The sequence below is a fragment of the Monodelphis domestica genome, chromosome 2 (genome assembly GCF_027887165.1).
Source record: "Monodelphis domestica isolate mMonDom1 chromosome 2, mMonDom1.pri, whole genome shotgun sequence".
Taxonomy (NCBI): domain Eukaryota; kingdom Metazoa; phylum Chordata; class Mammalia; order Didelphimorphia; family Didelphidae; genus Monodelphis; species Monodelphis domestica.
The window spans coordinates 463,620,868-463,644,527 of record NC_077228.1 but is presented as its reverse complement, the minus strand read 5'-3'; the positions used below and the strand labels follow the sequence as shown (position 1 = coordinate 463,644,527).

The following is a 23,660-nucleotide window of genomic DNA, read 5'->3' as shown; positions in this document are numbered from 1 at the left end:
ACATAGGTTAATTGCTCTTTATGTCCTCACTCCCTCAGTTTTAAGAGTTCTGTCTCCTGCTTAATGTTTCTAGGAGACTGGTAACAGCATGCAGATCTGTCTGCTATTTTTCCTCAAAGTTTATGCTTTCCTAAATGGCTAGGTAATGTTAATCAAATGTCCCAGCCTATTTCCCAACAGAGCACCTGTCAAAAGATTTGTAATCTATTCTACCCAGTTATAGTCTGTAGATTTCAGTGGTTAAGTACAAAACCCTAAGGTACCATGAGTTTAGACATGAGTATCATAAAATATTACTTTCATTTAATGTATTTTTTTCTAATTTTTATGTAGGATTTGTCCCTGTTTCAAAGAAATGGAAGATTTTTACTTTACTGCTTTCTCCTAAATAACTCCCTTTTCTTCATTCTTTTTCCTCTCATTCTCTTCCTTCTATTTTTTGCTTAACTTCTTGAGGAAGTACAGTGAGGGAAGGCCCTTATATCTATAAATCTATACCAGTTTTGTTTACAAAAGTTTTGGGTTTTTTCCCCTTTTCTTGAAACAAACCTAATTCTCATCTTTCAAATTTCTACATATTGTTTCTAATGTTTCCTTCCGGTGTCATGTAAAAATGATCTTTATTCCTATTCATATTATATTTTTCAAAGTATTTGAAGAAGGTTATTTTCCTTTAAAATCTGCATCCTTAAATCTTTTCTTATTCATAGTAAACATCTCCAGTTCCTAGTCTTGGCAAGTACCTTTTCATCTTTAGTAGATCCTTTTATAAATGCTTCCATCATCACTGCAATAAAACAAAACAAAGGAGAACAAGATGAATGATGCTTTGACTTGATTATCTCAATTGTTTTACTTTTTTCTTTCCTCTACATTTTCCCCTCCTATTTCATTTGATTCTCCTGGTATGACTTTCTAACACTCCCTCAATGATTACTAAATAGAGTGTTTGGGGTTCCTGGGGAATGGGACTATAATAAGGATATTTATCTCCAGTAGAAGTTAATTACACATTAATTTGACACTTAGGACACCACCTTACATCACAAAATGCATGAATATGTACATGATTACAAACTCCATGAGCAGTGATTATGTTATAACTTATTATTTACTTAATACCAGCACATGTCATTCATATAGTTGCTACAAAATAAAACTTGTTAATGAGGAGGGGGAGAATATAAACACATTGAGAGTGCATGAATTATCAAGCAATGGGTAAGAATAATATTCAAAAATTATCATTAATTAAAAATAATTATTTTTCCTATTATTTCAAATACAGAGCAAATTCTATTAAACTTGAAAAATCCTTATATTCCTCATTCTTATTTTACAATATATCAATCAACATGCAATTTAGTATGTGCCTAATATGTGCTAGGCATCTTAATAGACATTTGAGATATAAATCCTCCATGAACTCATATTATAATAGGTTAAGCAGTATGTAAATATGTTAGAATGTGCAAAACATGTGCATGATAATTGGAGGGATGAGCTGTAGAGAAATGGAAAATCAGAAAGAACAAAAAACAACCCAGTAAGTTTGTGGAACAGTGGGTATAGTACTAGAGTTAGAATCAAGAAAACCTGAGTCCAAATCCAAGCTCAAGGACTATCAGTGACACTCTTCAAGTTACTTAACCTTTTTTGCTTTAACTCTCTCATCTAAAGAATGGAAATAATAATAGAAGCTCTCACTTAAAATTGTTGTGAGGATTATAATAATTGTTAACAGTTAGCATACTGACTGGCACCATAGTGCTACATAAATGTTAGCTATTATTATTAATTGTTATTGCTATTATTTAGAAGATGAAACTTGTTACTTGAAGGAGGAAAACATAATAGAAAGCTAATATCCTGCATTCCTAGATATATAAATTAAATAAGGTAACTTACCTATGAAATTTTTCAATATATCTCTCAACTTTTTCATTCATTTCATTTTTATTCATTTCCATTTTTATTATTGTTGCATATTTATTTTTTATCTTCTGATTTCCCATAATGGTAGAAATAGGGAATTATCTCTGATAGAGAAGTAACAAGGCATAGTAATTTGAACTTTGAACTTATAGTCAAGAAGACCTTGGTTGAACTATTACATTAATTCATTAATTATGTGGTCATGGTCAAGTTATTTAAAGTCTCTCATCCTAAATGTACTCATCTATAAAATGGGGACCATAAAACTTATTCTGTTTACTTCAAGTGTTTATTATGAAACTCAAATGACATCACATCAGTAACGAACACTGTGTTTAAAAGGATATAATATAATGTTAGTTATTATTATTTATACCTGTGCTGCATCCACAAGTCATCTTGTGAGTTCCTCAGGGAACAGTACTACTTAATGTTCAAGTTACTTTGGGTGTAAGATTCTTATAGCTGTAGCTCATTAGCACCCATCAGTATGTTTCCTTTTAATAATTAGCTAAGTAATTCAATAATTAGATTTAGTTAGAAAGTTTCGTTAGACTTCAGTTTATTGGGAAGAATGGACACATCCATAGAATACACTGTTAGAGAATCACAAATATAAGGAATACATGTAGCCATGTCAACAGATGCCTTTACTGAAAGACCCTTAAGTCATTTTGCTTCTTAGCATTGACTCAGATTATTCCCTCTAGGACAAAATCTCTTTTTTAGGTAGGAAATTTAGAGGAGTTTTTAGGACCTAACCTTTTCCATAGTCTAGTTCCTGACTACAAAGGCTAATTCTCTCTTGAAACCATAGCTGGTTTTTATCTATTACTAAGAGTTACATTCCTCAAGGCTGTCTCTTACCTTGTCTTTCTTTTGGCCTGCTCCTTCCTGGGTTCAGTAGCTCCTACTAGTCATACTAATATAGTAGTTCCACTAAAAGATGCCAAAGGCCAATGTGAATGGGTAGTGAGTGAGTCAGTTAACAATTTTAATTCTCAGTTTCCTCATTTGCAAAATGAGAACATTGGAGGACTTAAACTCTGAGGTCCCATGTAGCTCTAGATAAATGATTCCATGTCTACACCATTTAGGAATATTCCTAAACTGTTAAGGAATTTGAAAATACATGTAATAAGATTGATACATGAAAAACACTTCTAAAATGTATTCAGACATGATCTGGAAAGTTATATTCTTCCCAGTGATAGCTATATTGAAAACTAAAAATAACTAGAAATGATTATGATTTTCTTGAAAAAGTTGACTTCAACTGAACAATCTTCCCATTGAATAGAAGTAAAAAATGTATGCGTTGTTACCCAGTGCCAGATTGCTCTAATTGCATATCATCAAATGATAAATTATAACTTACATATATGATGGAGATCATATACATAAAATTACTATTTCAACTCTCTGATATAATTGCTTCAAGGGAAAGAATCTCCTATGATTTAGTTTTTGATTGAAGGAAGAGAAGTGTGCATTGCAAGTATGGGACAAAATATTATCTCAGAAATTAAATTGTCCTCATGGAATCAAAAGATTTGGGTTCTAGTGTCAGTTCTTCAATTAAATAGCTGTGGACCTGAGCAAATGACTCAATTCCTCTGAGCCCTATTCCCCAATTTATAAAATGGTGATAATAATAATAATTATACTACATATCTATCTGGATTATTGCCAGTATCAAATGATAATATGTATTTCAGTATGACTAAAGCAATATGTAAAGATAAATGAGCATCACTGTAAAACTGTAAAGAGGTAGGTAACCACTGTCAACTTTATATGAAACTTTTAGTTAAAGCATCTCTTGAAGATCATCTTTTAAATGACAATGCTGATATCAATAAAACTATTTAAAATTATAATAGAGTAAAAGGGGTGAAGAGAATACACAAGTGAAATTAGAATCTTTAATATCACTCACTAAGCCATACACATTTGTTAAATTTCTGCTGTATGTGCCAATCACAAGAGATATAAATTAAAAAGACAAAAAAGCCCTTCCTTTCAAAGAGCTTGTATTATAAAGTAAGTGTAAAGTTTTGTTTGTTGTTAATTGGACTTATATTGGACTCTGAGACATTTTTATTTTCCTATATTTCAATATGTACAATAGACTAAAGAGAAAAATTTATTTCAATATAGTTACAAATCATATAGCAAGAAATGAATTTACAAGAATGAATATGTGAGAACTGCATATCATTAAATAGCATTATGGATGTAAATATTTATCTGTGAGCATGTGCATATAAATATACTGTGCATATTCTTATTTACCTTCTACCAACCATGAACACATAAATAAATTAAATATAATTGAATAAATCTATATTTAAACTATGGAAAATAATGAGATAGTATGAATTTCAAGTTTTATAAAATGACAAAATAGTTCATCTAAAAACTAGCTTCTCTATTTTATTTATAAGAAGGGTATACATTTGATTATAAAAGCTAATTTAAAATAGAACCATCCTTTTTCTTAATGTAAATAATAATTCTATATGTGCTTCCTTTGTAATTTGAGTAATTGTAAACTAAAATTAGTGGCTTGTTATTCTGATCTTTGTAAAAAGAACAGCTATCTGCCCATATTAAGTAGTTTGTAGTTATATTCTCAGAATTTCTGGTGGGTGGTTGAGTATTGGATGAGAGTAAAAGAAATGGAATAAATAAATCTCTGGTCAAGTTTTAATGATTTAATAAATGGAGCAAAACAATTCCTTAGTATAATGCAAAGCATAATGTAAAAGTTATCTCTTTAAGACATTTTCTTTCTTCACTTTCTTGTCTTCTCCACAGATTAGAGGAGTTCCTCGTGTTTTTAACTCTTGCATCATGATATCTGTAAAAATAGGTATAGAGATCCATGCATAAATATGTATATATATTTATGTGTACTTTTGCCTGTTCTTATAGCATATATACCCACATAAGAATTTAAAAGAATTTGTAGTTATTCAATCCTATACAACTCTTCTTGGTTTAATTTGGGGTTTTCTTTTTTTATGTTCTTTTTTTCTTGTTTACACCTGGTTTATTCTTTGATTTAACTAATTAACTTAATTCAGAGTCCAGGTAAGCTTCACTCATACATAAATGAGGAAACTAAGTCCAGGAAAAAAAGAATGCTTTCTTTTTACCCCCAAAGGACATATAGTGGCCCCCAAGACTAGAGTTTAGGCCTTTTTGGCTCTCATTCAGTACTCTGCATAATATGCTATTAGGTTAAGGCACCCAGCAAAAGATGGATGGTTAGATGATGTTGATGTAGATGATGATGATAATGTTGATGATGTTGTTGTTGTTGTTGTTGTTCATGATGATGATGTTAATGATGCTGATGATGTTGTTGATGATGTGGATAATGTTAAAGGTGTTGATTATGTGGATGATGTTGAAATATATATATATATATATATATATATATATATATATATATATATATTGACATTTCATCCTATACAGTTTGTCAATGTTCCCTCTAAGTGTACTTCTTCTAACTACCCCGATGATAACAATTTTTAAGAGTTACCAATATCATATCTTCTTATAGGTATACAAATCATTTGAATTTATTGGGTCCCTTAAATTTTTTTCCCCTTTCTTAATTACCTTTTGGTAATTATCTTGAGTTCTGTGTCTAGGCATCAATTTTTCTGTTTTAGTCAGGTTTTTTCTTTATGAATGCTTGGAAGTCTTCTATTTTATTAAATGATTATACTTTCCCTTGCAAGAGTATAGTGAATTTTGCTGGTTAGTTGATTCTTGGTTTTAGACCCAGTTCCCTTATTTCCAAAATATCATATTCCATGCCTTCCGATCCTTCAGTGTAAATGCAGCCTAGTCCTGTGTTATGCTCACTGTGGTTCCATGGTATCTGAATGACAACTTCTTAGCAGCTTGTAATATTTTTTCCTTAGTCTGATAGTTCTTGAATTTGGCTATAACATTCCTGGGCATTGTCAGTTGTGAATTAAATGCAGGAGATAATCTGTGGATTCTTTTAATCTCTACTTTTCTCTCTTTTTCAAGATTTTTGGGCAGTTTTCTTGGATAATTTCCTGTAGAATGATGTACAGGCTTTTTCTTTTGTCATGATCTTCTGGTAGTCCAAGAATTCTTTAATTGTCTCTCCTGGATCTGTTTTCATGGTCTGACATTTTGTCAATGAGGTGTTTCATATTTTCCTTAATTTTTTCATTCTTTAGATTTTGTTTTATAGATTCTTGCTGCCTGGTGAAGTCATTTGCTTCTAGTTGTTGGATTCTAATTTTTAAAGACTAAATTTCATCCCTGGCATTTGGGTCATCCTTCTCCTTCTGTGTTGATTTTCTTTGTAGGTCATCTTTCACCTTCTTTCCCTTATTCTCAAGCTGGTCAATTCTGGATTTCAAGACACTATTTTCTGTTTCCAGATGACTTATTTTGCTTTTTAAATTCTTTTCCCAATTGTCTTAAGCCTCTCTTAATTGTTTTTTAAATTATGGTTTGAGTTCTTTAAAAACCTGTGTCCAATTTGCTGGCATTTCTGTGTTTTTGCTTGGTGTTGCTTGGTCCTCCTCTGTTCCATTTGCTCTTTGTTCATTACCTGGATAGAAGCTGCCAATTGTAACTTCTTTATTTTTCTGTTATTTACTCATATCTTTTCCTTCTTTCCCCCCTGTTATTGGCTGTAATCTTGCTCTTCTGATTATTTGCTGCATCTAAGACCCAATTTGGGGTTTTATTGACAAAGGTTCTAGAGTAGTTTGCCATTTGCTTCTCCAGCTCATTTTGCAAATAAGGAATTAAGGCAAATATGATTAAATGACTTGCCCAGGGTCACATAGCTAGTAAGTGTCTGAGGCTGGATTTCAATTCATAAAAATGTCTTGTTGATTCCATACCCAGTGCTCTATCCACTGTGCAACTTACCTGACCTTGAAAACAATTAAATAACCTTATATTCAAATTATGACAAAGAATATATAAAATTATAGGGTAATCATTGCATGAAGTCCCACTTTGTTTTTCACAAGTTTCTTCTTTCATTTAGAGATCCCAGCAAAGTTTTAAACTAAGCAGCCAAATATACTAGCATGAATTCCACCATTGTGAGCATGTTGACCATAATCGATCAAAATGAAATTTTGCTAATATGTAAAACAGAATTAAATAGAATTTTATAATCTCTAATTCATTTGTAGCCTACCCAGTCCCTATGGAGTTGTACAATGAAGACTACTGTTCCTTAGGGTTACTCTTTTATAGAGTTCCCACTGCCAAAGATCTCTACTCTTGTCTCTTTAAGGTCCTTCCTCATCTGCATTTCCTGACTACATAGCTGGCAACTTCTCTATATTTTTCCCCATTGACCTCAGGTGCAGCTAAATTTCTGTGGCCTACAAAAGTGTTCTCTGGGTTTTCTCTTGTAGCTGTCCTCCTCTATGACATACATATATACATATATATATATATATATATAATCATAACCCTTCATAGTATCTTGTCATTGGCACCCACTTGGAAGCCCAGTAATTTTTGTACTTGTCTTTGGATCATCTGCCTGTACCAAAGTGCCTAGAAATGCACTACATGCTTAATAAATGTTTGTTGATTGTTTAGATGCGTAATACTCAATATCCTGAATCATAAAACAAAACACAGCTGGTTTTACTGGCCTTGTTTTTGCTATTCTTGTGGCTTACCATTAATAAGGAGAGAACATGGCATAAAAGTACATTGATTGGTGGAAACAGGAGTTTTTAGTTATCGATATGGAAACCGAGCCCTAGTAACTTGTTCTGTTAGTTAGCCACAGATATTGGATTTCTGCCAAGGGTTCTCTTACTCTTATCCGACACTATTGCCTATGCTTTTCCATGATGATTTTTATTTCATTCCCCCTCCATTTTAATTCTTTCATTTCTCCTTTTTTTGTTCTCACTTTTCATTTTTCCATTCTCTATCCTCTTTTTACTCTCTCTCCCTTTCTTGCTTCTTTCTTCTCTGTCATCCTTCTTCTGATATCTACCTTTCTTCAGAACACTTTTGCCTCAGAATAGTTATCTCATTTCTTCATGCAGGCTGTGATAATGTCTTACTTTATATTCATGGTAAATTAATAAAATATGTAGTAGATATTAGCAATCATTATGAACTGACTTATTCAAAGTGATGGAATACTTGAGGGCTTTTTTTCCACTTAATTCATGCATGCCAACTAAGCTCGTGCTAAGCCTTAGGTTCATATAGGGATGAGATTCATGCCAATCTTTTTTGATGAATATTGAAGACTCTATGATCTTATTTCATTTGTAACCATAGGTACAGTTGACCTAATTGTAAGATCGAGTGCATCACAATAGAATCCAATGTCTTACACATAGTATGATCTTAATAAATATTTGTTGACTTGAATTGATTATGCTTGAATATATAATATTTCTTATACTATAATACTGTAACTTATTCATTGTAGCTACTACTAGTATTCTGAACTACTATAGAATGACTGTTTAGATTTTAAACACAAATGAGTATCATTAAACTGTGTTTCTAAAATTTAATTGTGAACTCTGAAAGTTTTTATTTAAAATGTATGTAATTTACATAAATCCAAGAAAGTATAAGTAAAGTTGGAAGAAGAAGTGATTAGGTAATATTACTGCATTAATTGTATTAGCAAATAGAAAAAGAATGGCGATAGTATAATTGAGTTTCCATGCAAGTTAATCCTAGCCCTTTGATAAGGACTCAGAATGACAAAGTTCCAGAATTGATTACATAGTGTGTATTCAGTGACAGAGCTTTCCTAGGTGCTGAAAATAATTCTTTCATTTTGTTATTCTGTTCATTTCCTAAAGATGTAAACATTTTCCTGACTTTTCATTCAATAATTCCAAAGGAAATTTAAAGTGGTGAAGCTGATTTTGAATAGTATAGAACAAACATGGTTTCATGGAAATTATCAGTAAAACCTTAATTTACAATGTGGCAAGGAACATAAACTTTATACAAATTTTATGTTTTAAAAAATGAAACTATGCTAAAAAATAACAGCTACATGTTATGCTAGTGAGTTATTAAGAACCAAAGCAGTTTGGAAAAAGGTAAGATTTTTTTAAGTTTGTTTAGAGACATTTTCAAAAGAGATTTGAGGGAAAAGTTTGACAATAGACAATTTAGGCAGGAATAATTTGTTTAGGTAAATATAGACACAAGGGCAAGAAAACAATGCGTCTCAAATTAATAACAAATAACCCAATTAAATAAGAGTTGAAAGTTTCATGTGCCCACATTGCTTAATTCTGTTACTATTTTTTGTTGAAAAAATTTCCCTTAGCTATGTGACCCTGGGCAAGTCATTTAATCCACAAAAGCCTATTCCTTACCTCTCTTCTTACTTGAAACCAATACTTGTATTGGATCTAAGACAGAAGATAAGGGTTTAAAAATATTTTTGAGTTAGAAAGAAAAAAAGAAAATCAGAGAGGAGGAACAAAGAAACTGTCTTGTTATGCTTCCATTATGATATGTAATGATGTATTTCACTGAAATTTATTAAACCCCCATAATTTTATTTAAAAATATAAATTATATGTTATAATTTTAGAGTATAAATAGGTGGTCCAGTAGAATATAAGCTCCTTGAGTGAAAAGAATTTGTTTTTCCTTTATCCCTAGGTAGGTACTTGATGATGTTGGTTTAATTTGTTTGAACATCATCATGCCATACAAATGCTAACAGCTCTCTAATATAAGTGATTTAATCAATTGAAGGCACCACCATCCTTCCATTCAACCAGCTTTCCAATTTCCAATTTCCAGCTTTGGAATCATCCTGGATTCCATTTTCTGCCTCATCTCCCATTTCAATCATTTACTTAGTCTCATTAAATGTATCTCCTAAACGTCTTTTATTTTCATTTTCATCTTTACTCAAAAAGCCATTGATTTAGTTCAGATTCTTATATGAACTATATCCCAAAAGCTCTCAGGTAAATTGGACTCCTGATTTGCCTTCTGGATTATTTCTCCTTTCTTGGGTCCATACAAACAGCTACCAAAGTGAAATTCTCAAAGTCCCATTATAAGTTGTCAAAAAATATTCTAATGAAGTTCAAAAACCTCCAGATTCCTATTGCCTCTAAGGTAAAATGCACAGTTCTGGGTTTGGCCTTCAAAACTCTTCAAAACCTTGTTCCAGCCCATCTTTCTGGGATTATTACATTAGGATTCTCCTGAAATTCATGCAACCTAATTATAGCCAAACTGATCTTTCTGATGCTCCTTCACCATTCATCAACACTCTAGACTTTATGCATTTTCAGGGACTCTCTTTCCCTCTCCCTCTCAAAATTCCTAGTTTCTTTCAGCTCATGTGGTATCAATTACATTAGGTCCCATATCTGCTAGTAGCCTCAGAAATTCCACTGTATTTTCTGTGTGTATATTTTATATCTATTTATATGTATGCTATATGTTTCATATTCTTTGGTAGCATATGAACTTCTTGAGGGCAAGTACTATATATTTTTTTGTCTTTGTATGGACAGATACTGCACAGATCCTGATACATAATAAATGCTTTATAACTACTTATGTATGATAGGATGATGTGAGTGAACACAAATAAAATTAGAATTAGGTTGGAGTCCAATGAACTATCAATTGCTTAAAGCCCTCAATACTTGCTCCTGCAATCATTCATGTTCTCAGCTCTTGGTGATCCATGTTTCCATGTTACTAGTTTTTCTGAGTTTTGCAATTTCTTAGTCCAATCTCAGTGCTTTACATCTCTATCTAGTCTCAGGCTGACCTTGTTTATGGGTCCTGAATTGGCATTTCTCTGTCTAAGCTTATTGTTGTTAACTCATGCTTGGATTAGCCTGTCTTTGGTGACACCATGTGCTTTGCATAATCTAGTTAGTCTGCTGGCAGTCTCAGTGCAATGATTAGGATTCTCTTTTAGGATTATGAGATTAAAGTCTATGACTCATAATGGATCTCAGGTCATCATTCCTTTACATCTTGATTCTCAAAACAGAAAGCAACTAGTTTCACTACCCTTATTCTTGTGGCTTAAGATTGATATGGGGAAACCCTAGCATAAGAATTTGGTTCAAGTGTTGCATCTAATAGTGATTGACCTCTTAATTATTTATTACTCAAACTTTCTAAGACTATGAATTATAGAGACAATGATGACATAGCAGGAGTGTCTAAAATGGAGAACTTCCTATCTACCAGAGGCCTAACAGGTCAAGATCCTCATTTTTTGACCCAGTTGCCTATCAGACAGTCAATAAGCATTTGTTAAGTACCAACAATGTTCCAGGCACTGTGCACTAGAAATTCAAGGAAAGGCAAAAGACTTTTATACTTTCAAGGTACTCAAAGTCAACATATTAATATTTCCAAACTCTTTTCAAACAAGTGATAGACATTATATTCTGGAGATGATCTGCAGAGGAATGGCAGTTTTCATTAAAGAAGACTGGAAAAAGAGGGAAAAAAACTTTAAAAAATATAAGAAATACTTTTTTTTTTTTTCAAATCTGAAAACATATGTAGTGTTCCACACCGATGGACCTCCTACCTCGGTGGGAAGGTATATTCTCATATCTCTGCTTTGGGGCCTTGCTAATTCTCTTTAATTTTACAGCATTCATTTTTGGTTGTTTTTTCATAGTTACTCCTACTATTTACTTTGTTGTCATGTCTATTGTTTTTCGTCATTCTTGTCAACATCAGTACTTAGGTTTGTTGTTGTTTTTTTGTTTTTGTCTTTTTTTGGTCTGCTTATTTAATTTTTGAGTTCATATAAGTCTTCCCATGTTCTTCTTTTCAAGAACTGAATAAATATGATGCATGGATGGGAAATGTCTTGTTAAAAGAGAAACATTCAGGTCGTACTTTGCTTTATCAAATAACAAGTTTACTTCATATTTTAAAAAATAGTAAATATTTAGGACTCTCTGAAACTTTCCATTGTTCAGTTAGCTGCATATTGCCAAAGATGTGGTCTAACATGAGATATTACTTGAGCAGTCAGTCTGGTCCCTTACTAAATACTCTTATCAAATATACCCTTTCCACATACATAGATGATTCTCATAAAAATTTTATATAGATGAGAAAGCAGGCATAAAGGTCAGTAATTATTGATGATCTCTTGGTGGCCCCCTTTCTGTATTAAGTTTCAAATTTTTTTTACATTTTTGATATCTTCCTCTCCTTCAGAGAACTTGTGAATTAATCTCTCAATATCCTCACAATACAATTATTGCTATATATCTATAGCAATCTCTTCTATATCCACTTAGTCTAGTCTAACTGACTTATTTCTCTTTTCTATTCAATGCTGTTTCTAAACCCTCTATATGTTTTACTGTAATGTTAAAGTAAATAGTAAATAGTTTATAATGATGGAAACAAATATTATAAAAAATCTTTTCAAATCTAAGTTTTTGAAAAAAGTGTATACATATATGACTATATATGTAAGACATGTGTACTTATATATACATACCGAAAGACTTTCATATATTTATATGTAAGATATATGAAAGAACATAAGCATTATTTGTAGTTTTTAAAAGGTATTTAATTTAACAATCTTTCCAAATTGGTTGTGAGTGTGTAGGTCTCTGATTTTTTTAACCTTTCTGACATTTGTGAAAGATTTATATGGGCCAGAAGATTGAAAGGGTAAATCTGGTGGTATTTTCAAATTAGTCTTCTCTCAAGAGCATATCTCTGGCATCCCTGACTACCTCAAGACTACATCACTTCGTGATGGAAAAATGTTTGTAAATAGGATAATCAATCAAGAGCAGACATCCTTCTTTCCTCAACAGTGAATTTCATGGGGATTCTCTCATGTAGACAAGAGTAATGGTAAGAGCTGAGCTGCCTCTTTTGGTATTCATTTGATAACACTATGTGAAAAACAATTATATTTTTCTAACAAAAGACTGTAATATACATCCTCTTAGAAGCATAATGGAAGATTCTAAACTTTATGCATTCTTCCCCTAGAAGCAGATGTGTTGAAGAAGTCTGCATTTTAAGTTAGCTGTAGTCATAAATATTTTATATACAGTATTTACCCCTGAATTATATGTCTCCAAATTACCATTAAATACATGAGAAGGGAAAAACACCAATGAAGCAAAGGGGAAAACACAAATCATATTTGTAGCAAAAGAGAATAACTTACAATTTGGGTTCATTATTTTGTGTGAATATGCTTTTCACTGATCAGATAGCAACATTTCTATTGTGTCCCAATGGGATCACCAAAGCCGAAGGTATCTTAGAATTAAGTCAAGTCAAGAAGCTTTTAATTGCTTTCTTTGAAACATCTAGATGTAAATGTGTATAGAAAGTTCTTGTGACCTTAGGATGTTCTGAGTTGAAATCCGTCCTTAAATGCTTGCTAGCTAGATGATCCAAAGCAAGTCATAACTTTACGTTTCTTCAGCTTCCTCATCTGAATAGACAGATCATTATTACACATACTTTCCATGGTTATTCTGATGATAAAATAATACATTATTTATAATGTGCTTAAAGTGCTACATAAATCCTAGCTATTATTATTTTTACTACTACCACCACTGCCTTTTCCATCACCATTATCTTGTTCATGGCATGGGCTTACTGCTAGGAATACAGAGAAAGGCAAAAAAGGGGGTCCCATTCCCAAGTAGCTCATGGCTTAAGGCATAGACAATCTGAAAAAAAGTTTACAAATAATACGTCTTGGTCTGGTTTTAAGCTTCCATAGCTCAGAATTAGACTGAGACTTTTGGGAAATCTTGAATCCAGAATAAATTCTAGAGTCTCAGATGGAAAAACACTGCTATTAGGGTGGAATGGGAAAGGCTTTTTGCGAGATATGTCTTTAGTTGGGACTTAAATGAAGCCAGAAGGTAGAGATGTAGGAAAAGGAGAAGTAAAGGTATGGTAGGGACAGGTAGTGAAAATGTCCAGAGTCATGAGATAGAGCATATTATTCCAGAAAAAGCAGTTATGCTGGTGTATCACAGACTATATGAGGGAGAGTAAGTTGTAAGAACACCAGAAAGTTAGGAAGTAAGAAGGTTATGAAGACTTTAGAGCGCAAAAGAAGATATTGTATTGAGTTTTTGGAGCTTACTGAATAAAGGGTGGTGCGTTTACATGTGCATGCTTGATTGTGTTGTCTCTCTGTGTGTGTATACTTGTACTTTTTAAGATTAAATAAATGACTGAATGGTGGATAGCCTGGAGTGAAGAGTAAAGGGGGATATGTACAACAGAAGCAATCAATGTAGGAATTGAAAACTGATTTTGTGTGAGGAGTTGAGGATGACATGTATAGGTTGTAAATCTCGAAGATTTACAAAGGTATATTTGATAGTAGTAAGGAAATTAGAAAGAGGGAAGGGGAGATAATGAGTTCAATTTTCAACATATTTAGTTTAAGATGTCTGGAACTGGAGGTCAAGAAACAGGTTAGGCCTGAATACCTGAACAAAGCTTTTTTGAAATCATCTGCATAGAGATGATTTATAATAATGCCAACAAATCCATTATAAGGGCACTAAGAAATCTCTTAATTTCTCCCTTTTCAATTAGTTGTGTGATGCCAAAGATGTGATTTACCATGGAAAATCTCTTGCCTAAATTTGACTTCTTTCTTATTAAAAAAATTCTTTGTCAAGTATGCCCTTGACACATGTGTAGATTTTTCTTATTCATCTTCATTTTACAAATAAGTAAACCCCAGAATGGTGAACTGAATTACCAAACTCTCATAGTCAGTAATCAAATAGCTCAAGTAGAATACAAGCCTTATCATAACTTCATGAGGTTTATCATTTTGTCAGTGGAGTTTTTATCATTACAGATCTTTTAATACACTAAAACACTATATAAATATTAGTTACTATAGCTATTAAATGACTAATTTAAATATGATTTTTTACATAAGTGGCTATATTTATCAATATGAATAATTCTTATTCATTGAAAGCCAATGGACCATAGTAAAAATAAATTATTTGAGCATTTAAATTATCCTTTAATTCATATTTCCTATGTGACTCTAAGAAAATTGCTTAATATCTCTGATTCTCAATTTCATCTTCCATTTAATAGGAATAATATTTGGGGTCTCCATATTTACAGTTTTTGCATTCAAATATGTCATGAAGCATTCTTGAAATTTTTATACTACTATTCTTTCACTGGACAGTCTTAAAAATCTTAAATCAAAAGGGAAAAACAATCTACCTTCAAATAACCATTATCCAACTAAGTAATTGTGAAATACCAAGTTAAAATAAAACTGTGACACATAAATACAAGCTTTCTATTTTGACCAACGTACTATTCAGACCTGAATAATATTTCATTTGTATCAGAAACTACAGATGTCTAAAAATAAAAACAAAGCAAAAACAAAACAAAAAAAACCTCTGTAATTGTCTTAAAATATTGCCTGTGAGTAATCAGAAGTCATTAAGTTTGTCAAAACTACTAGTGTCCTTCATTGGTAACACATGAACATAACCCTTCTTTGCTCCAAGGGCATTCTTTTATTTACTAGTTCATGGAACATTAGGAGATCCCAGTAGATACTGGAACTGTGGGAGCTGCTGAGTAAGAAAATTCCCTCCCTCTCCCAATGGAGCCTACTGCCTTCTCTAAATTTTGAGCATTAGGGAGCTGCCTAAAGCATTGAGATAAAATTCCTTGTTGAGTATGTGTCAGAAGCAGATATTGGCCCCCTGGCTTCATGGCACCAAGGCTAAATCTCTTTTTGTTTTTCTGAATATGTTAGTATTATCAACATTACTACTATTGTATGAGCTTACATAATGATTTTCTTTTTTTTTAATTAAATTTAATTTATTTTTAAATTTAAATTTAATTTTGTCAATTTAGAACATTATTCTTTGTTTACAAGAATCATATTCTTTCCCTCCTTCCCCTCCACCCATCCTTCCTATAGCCAATGCACAATTCCACTGGGTATTACATGTGTCCTTGATCAGAACCCATTTCTATGTTGTTGGTGTTTGTACTGGGATGATCATTTAAAATCTATATCCCCAATCATATCCCCCTGACCCATGTACTCAAGCAGTTGTTTTTCTTTGGTGTTTTTACTCCTCTGAATGTAAATAGTATTCTTTCTTGTAAATCCCTCTGAGTTGTTCAAGATCATTGCATTGCCACTAATGGAGAAGTCCATTTCATTCTATTTTTTCCATAGTGTATCAGTCTCTCTGTACAATGTTCTCCTGATTCTGCTCCTTTCACTCTGCATCATTTCCTGGAGGTTGTTCCAGTCTCCATGGAATTCCTCCACTTTATTATTCCTTTGAGCACAATAGTATTCCATCACAACATATACCACACTTTCTTCAGCCATTCCCCAATTGAAGGGCATCCCCTCATTTTCCAATTTTTGCCACCACAAAGAGCACAGCTATGAATATTCTTGTACATGTCTTTACCCTTATGATCTCTTTGGGGTACAAACCCAGCAGTGCAATAGCTGGATCAAAGGGCAGACAGTCTTTTAGCACCCTTTGGGCATAGTTCCATATTGCCCTCCAGAATGGTTGGATCAATTCACAACTCCACCAGCAATGCATTAATGTCCCAACTTTGCCACATCCCCTCCAGCATTCATTACTTTCCTTTGCTGTCATGTTAGCCAATCTGCTAGGTGTGAGGTGATACCTCAGAGTTGTTTTGATTTGCATCTCTATGATTATAAGAGATTTAGGACACTTTTTCACTTGCTTATTAATAGTTTTGATTTCTTTAATGAAAATTGCCTATTCATGTTCCTTGTCCATTTATCAATTGGAGAATGTCTTGATTTTTTGTACAATTGATTTAACTCTTTATAAAATTGAATGATTAGACCTTTGTCAGAGGTTTTTGTTATGAAGATTGTTTCCCAATTTGTTGCTTCCCTTCTAATTTTGGTTGCATTGGTTTTGTCTGTTAAAAAAAAACTTTTTTAATTTTATGTAATTAAAATTATTCACTTTACAATTTGTGACTTTTTCTAACTCTTGATTGGTCTTAAAATCTTTCCTTTCCCAAAGATCTGACATGTATACTATTCTGTTTTCTCCTAATTTACTTATAGTTTCCTTCTTAATATTCAGGTCATTCACCCATTCTGAGTTTATCTTGGTGTAGAGTGTGAGATGTTGATCCAACCCCAATCTCTCCCATACTGCCTTCTAATTTTCCCAGCAGTTTTTTATCAAATAGTGGATTTTGATCCCAAAAGCTGGGATCTTTGGGTTTATCATAGACTGTCTTGCTGAGGTCACTTACCCCAAGTCTATTCCACTGATCCTCCTTTCTGTCTCTTAGCCAGTACCATATTGTTTTGATGACCCTGCTTTATAGAAAAACTTGGAACACTTCACAAATTTGCATGCCATCCTTGTGCAGGGGCCATGTTAATCTTCTCTGTATCATTTCAATTTTAGTATATGTGCTCCTGAAGCAAGCACTACCAATGACTTTCCATAACAAATAATTTGTTTACACAAAAAGCAAAGATGAACAAATTAAACCTGAACCATAAAACTTCAAATTTATTTTAATTTTTTTTCTGAAAATTAAATCACTCTTTTTTTTAGAAAAGTAAAAGGATGAGACAGTAGGTGAGATACCCTATGAAAATATGGCCTTGGTTTTGTTGTGTGAAGGGAAACAAGTAGCTATCAATTTAATAGATTTTTAAATACATATATTTCACTCCTCCATTATAGGAGGTGTAATTTAAGACTCACCTAAAATGAAAAACTCTCTTGAACAGGATGATTCCTTGCCAAGGATAGTATATCATGGAAATAAAGTGATTCTAATGTCCCTCCAAGATGTCTTTGTTGGCATGAATTTCCCTTTCCTAAATTCTCTAACTCTACCTTCCCTAAGTTACTAATACCTCTTCCTATTAGTAAAGTCTATACATCTACACATTCTAGCCATCACTAAAATTGAATATACTGGATGTTCTTGAATAATGTGATATATTCTGTGAATGTACAGTATCTCTTCAGAGGTCAATGATAAATTTTTAATTGAGTTAATGATTTGTGAAGGAAACAAAATGAAAAACAAGTACAAAATCATTGCTAAATGTAACAAGTTCATGAATAGGTATGTATATAGAGTTATCTAATATAATCAAGCACAGTTCAATATTCCAGTGTTAATAGAGTCCCTAATATTCCAGTCTCTAATAGGGTTGTCCAACTTCTGGACCCTGGGTATCTGGAGACTAGTAGGGGTGACTTCCCCATATCAATGAGAATGCCTGAATCCTCCAGCAATTACTACCAGAACTCCTACTTTCTTCCTCTTTTTTTTCCACTAACTATCCTTCCACCACTTTTCAGACGATTGAATATAGAATGAAGAATCAAGAACATCTGGTGACTTAGCTACCCTATAGCCCAAAGACCTCAGGATGGGTCCTCTTTCTGGCTCTTTCTAGTACTGCCTATCTTGTTTTAGTTGTGCTTCTGCTTGAAAGATCCCTGTTCAGGCGTGGATCAAGAGGGCTTTCATTCTAGTGTCTTCCTCCTGTCCCCTATGAATCCTGATACATCTGACTGGAGATTTCAACCAGCTATAGATAGTGAAACCAAAATTTAAAAAAATATATCTGTCCCATCCCCTTTGACTACCAGCTTTGTTTTCCATGACTTAGCACAAAGTTGTGGCCATGTAGCTCTGACCACTAAAGGAAAGAAAAACTGAAAAGAATTTTAAAAAATTAAAATATTAGTCACTGAATAAATTAGACTTAACATGGAATAGTAATGGCCTAGAAGAGTTAATTTGGAAATATTATTTTTCAGCAAAGAAGATGACATTTAAAAAGTTATACAGCATTTTAGGATAAAATTTGAATCAAAAGACATCTTTTGCAAAATATTTTATTATAATTTTATAAATCCTTCTATTTCTGTTCATTCTGTTTTAGTTCATGCTAAGATCTTATCAGGCTTTTCTTGGAAAAAATCTCTTTCATCATTTCTTAAATATTATATCATATTTATATATTATAAAATGCTCAGTCATTCTCCAATTTACAAGCACCACTTCAGATTACAATTCTTTGCCACCTCAAAAATAACTATTCATATTTATCTGCAGCCTTAGTTGAAGTATATTACTTATTTATATGTTACTAATAAGCAACCAAATTTTGGTTTCTTAATTTATAAGGTCAACTTCTTTTGGTGTACTGAAAGCATCCTCCTTACCAGTAGTAGGATGCTGGCTTACAAAGATGTTGTGTACTTTATTCTGTCCCCATATGCTTTTCATTTCTTCTGTTAGTTCTCTGTATTTAAAAGCCTTTAATTTCATGTAGATGATAGGCTATGAATATTTAATATGTAACATCTAAGAAAAAAAACCACCGTGCTTAAGTTTTGTGCTTAAGGGATTGTGACCAATATTTCATTCTGTAATAACAATTAACTTATAATACAGTTGATTGGTCTAGTTCTTAAGGATATTTTGAGACCTCTATTTACTGACCATGACAGATAGTTTGTGTTGTATAACTATAGGCACTAGACTATATTTTTCGAAGTATTTGGCACATTTTACATTTTTACAGCTTTTTTTGAGATAAATGCAGTTTCCACTGTTAAGTCGAAGATCTTTAAAGATAGCCCTTATATAATTTCTGGTGGCAGTGACCTGGTTTTGAATTGCCTTTAAAATTCTATTCCTAAAACCAGAAAAACAAACCCACACAATTCAATAATTCATTAGAATTGTTTTCTGATTTTAAGTAGATGTTACCCACGAATGGTCTTTTGATTCCATTCTCGCATCTTAACCATTTCACAAGCTTCATTTGGAGTTCCAATGACTCTGGGTTAACAATACAATGGCATATGTCATCTTATCAGCTTTTACTATTTCCCAGGGAAGAGATATATTCTTGTTCCAAAAATATTTCTTTCGTTTTATGACCTGGGTATCATATTCTCTAAGAATTTCAATCACTTTCTTTTTTGGAAGGACATACTAATCTTTCTAAAGTTGTTTTAGGATGATGACATATTTCACTAATATTGCTTATTTTTCAGGATACTTTTTCTGTTGTGTTATCATTCTTTTAAAAGCGCCAAATGTGGGCATTAAATGTGATATTGTATAAGTATTATTTCCTTTAAACATGTTTTTTTCCAGCTTAACTTTGATGTCATTGTAGAAATCTCCTCATGGGTTTCTTTTCCCACTCCTACTCAGAGTTTCAGGTTTGACTAGGTTCTCAAAGAGCAGCTGAGTACTATTTTCAGTATTCTAGCTATAGGAAACCCTGAGGTACTTTTTCCCCTCATTATTATCACTTAAGAGCCCCGAGGATTGTACTTCCCATTGACAATCAGCCTGACTTGGCTATTAAAAAAAAAAAAAAACTTAACAAAGAAGGCAGTGCAAAAACAGTAGTTACAGATTGTACAATCATTTCAGTCATGTCTGCCTCTTCATGACCCCATTTGGGCTTTTCTCACCAAGATACCATAATGGTTTTCCATTACCTTCTCCAATTCATTTTAGTGTTAAGAGAACTGAGGCAAACCGGGTGCAGTGATTTGCCCATGGTAATACAGCTAGTGTCTGAGGTTGGATTTGAACTCAGGTGTCCCCAGGTCCCCTATCATTCTATCTACTCTGCCACCTTGTTGCCTTATATATCCCCCTAAAATGAAATCACTTGCATACATAACATTCTTAAGTACAATGAGCTCAAACATGAAATGCAAAGAAATTGAGGCATACACAAAGAGAACACAAATGATGGAGATAGAACACAACTTCCTCTATTTTTCCTCCTTAATAGTATCTTCCTGACTTTCTCTTTATATGAAACCTTTGCTTGTGTTTCAAAGTTTAATGTCTTTGTGATGTCTATAGCCAGAATTCTTTTCATGTTTATGAGGTCTCATTCCTTGAAGCTACTTCCTTACTTGTGTCTTATTCTTCTGCATCTGTTTCCCTCATGTGTCTACAATGTTCCTCTTTTTGATAAAAAAAAAAGGGTGTCCTGTCAGCAAATATTTGCCTTCAGATTGCCTATCTGCTATCAACTGGATGCCTTGACTCCTGTTGAATTATTGTGGAGGGAAAAGGAAACACAAATACAAAAAGACTTAGATAAAGAGACCAGGACACAGAAAGGGAGATTAAGAGATACCTAAGACTCTTTACTTCCTATCCTAAGAGCAATTTCATTTTAAAGGATGCTTAGACAGAGTTCTTCCACCACTAGTTTAGATTGGATTCTTGCATTTCTAAACTCACCACGAGACTATGATTTTATCCACAAAACCCAGTGGGCAGAACTGATCCTTTCAGGAAATCTCATTCCTTTTCTTCTTTCAAAGAGTTTAACATTTTGTAAATTAATCACTATTAATAAATGGTAGTATTTATACATTAAAAATTTCATCAGGTACCTTAATGGATTGATTTAATGTTGAAATCTGAGACTTTTGTTTAACCTCACTTAATCTCTTATTTAATGATTGACTTCTCTTTGATAATTATATATATATATATATACATATATATATATATATATGTTCAGTCTGTTTTGCTTTGAGGACATCACAAGTTTTGTAATTTTTTGCCTTCATTCATTGATACATATGGTCTCTGGATTCAAATTCCAAGCCTTATTCCTTATTATTCCTTTGGTATATGTTAAGAATCTTAAATTTATAAAATTAAATAAAATTGAATGTCATCAGAAAAAGATGCCATGAGATGGAGATGTTTGAGATGCTTCATAATTAATCAATATAACTCAATATCATATATAATTAATTATTTTATTATCATTATTGTTATCATGTTTTCATGCAGGCGTGCTTTCTTTCCTGGAGATATCAAGGGAATAATTCACTGCACATTATACATAGTATAAATTACAGGAATTTACGCAGACTAATGCTTCATTAAATCTATGATAATGATGATCTTATCTGTTACTCTTTTGGGGACTACCATATACATACACATGTTTATGTGAGTATGTATAATGTATGTGTGTATATATGTCTAAAGAACAAAGCCTTTATGGAGTGGCAAAAGAACCCAAACTCTGCTCCTAAAAAGGACAGATTCAAGTCTCTCCAAGCCACGGTGCAGTGTGAGATCAGGAAGATGCAAGATTGATGGTGGGAAAAAAAGGCAGAAGAAATCCAGCGCTTTGCTGACATGAAAAACTACAAACAATTTTTCAGTGCCCTTAAGACTGTCTATGGGCCATTAAAACCCACCACCACTCCCTTGCTATCCTCTGATGGTGCCACTCTCATAAAAGATAAAAAAGGCATCAGCAACAGGTGGAAAGAACACTTCAGTCAGCTTCTCAACCGACCCTCTTCAGTCGACCAAAGCGCCCTTGACCAGATCCCCCAAAACCACTCCATTGAACAACTTGATGTCCCTCCTTCAATAGAGGAAGTCCAAAAAGCCATTAAACAAATGAGTGCAGGCAAGGCACCCGGTAAAGACGGGATCCCGACCGAGGTGTATAAGACCTTAAATGGAAAGGCGCTCCAGTCATTCCACATAGTGCTGACCAGCATATGGGAAGAGGAAGACATGCCCCCAGAACTCAGAGATGCCTCCATCGTAGCCCTATACAAGAACAAAGGCTCACGAGCAGCCTGTGACAACTACAGAGGCATCTCACTACTCTCCACTGCTGGAAAGATCCTCGCCCGTGTTATACTCAACAGACTCCTGTCATCTGTTTCAGAGCAGAACCTGCCTGAATCACAATGTGGCTTCCGACCAGATCGCAGCACCATTGATATGGTCTTCACAGTGAGGAAAATGCAGGAAAAATGCCTTGAGCAGAACCTGAGTCTCTACATTGTCTTCATAGACCTGATGAAGGCGTTCGACACAGTAAACAGGGACACATTGTGGGTGATCCTCAGCAAGCTCGGTTGCCCAGCAAAATTCGTCAAACTGATCCAGCTCTTTCATGTTGACATGTCAGGGGAAGTCCTATCTGGTGGAGAGACTTCCGATCGCTTCAACATCTCCAATGGCGTGAAACAAAGCTGTGTCCTTGCTCTGGTACTATTCAACCTATTTTTCACCCAAGTATTACGACATGCTGTGATGGATCTAGACCTGGGCGTCTACATCAAATACAGACTGGATGGCTCACTATTCAACCTTCGCCACCTGACTGCAAAAACAAAGACAACAGAGAGACTCATGCTGGAAGCTCTCTTTGCAGATGACTGTGCTCTCATGGACCACCAAGAAAATCATCTCCAAACCATTGTGGACAGGTTCTCCACCGCAACAAAACTGTTTGGCCTGACTATCAGCCTCAGCAAAACAGAGGTGCTATTCCAACCTGCACCAGGGAGGCCAACTAACCAGTTGTGCATTACAATCGACGGCACGCAGCTTTCTAATGTCAACACCTTCAAGTACCTGGGCAGCATCATCGCCAACGACGGGTCCCTAGACCACGAGATTAATGCCAGGATCCAAAAGGCCAGCCAGGCACTCAGGCGGCTGCGCTCCAAAGTCCTCCAACACAGAGGTGTAAGCACTGCGACGAAGCTCAAAGTGTATAACACAGTGGTCCTCAGCTTGCTCCTGTGCGGTTGTGAGACATGGACACTGTACCGGAAGCA

The 23,660-nt window shown here is 33.6% G+C and overlaps 1 protein-coding gene and 1 non-coding gene across 2 annotated transcripts in view; one reads left to right on the top strand and one right to left on the bottom strand.

The window, feature by feature from the left end:
• Positions 1–23,660, top strand: part of DPYD (dihydropyrimidine dehydrogenase) — a 1,041,936-nt gene that overhangs the window by 211,166 nt on the left and 807,110 nt on the right. The window lies entirely within an intron of this gene.
• Positions 17,365–17,471, bottom strand: LOC130457658 (U6 spliceosomal RNA). The gene has a single exon (XR_008916950.1). It is a non-coding gene; the product is annotated as a U6 spliceosomal RNA (small nuclear RNA).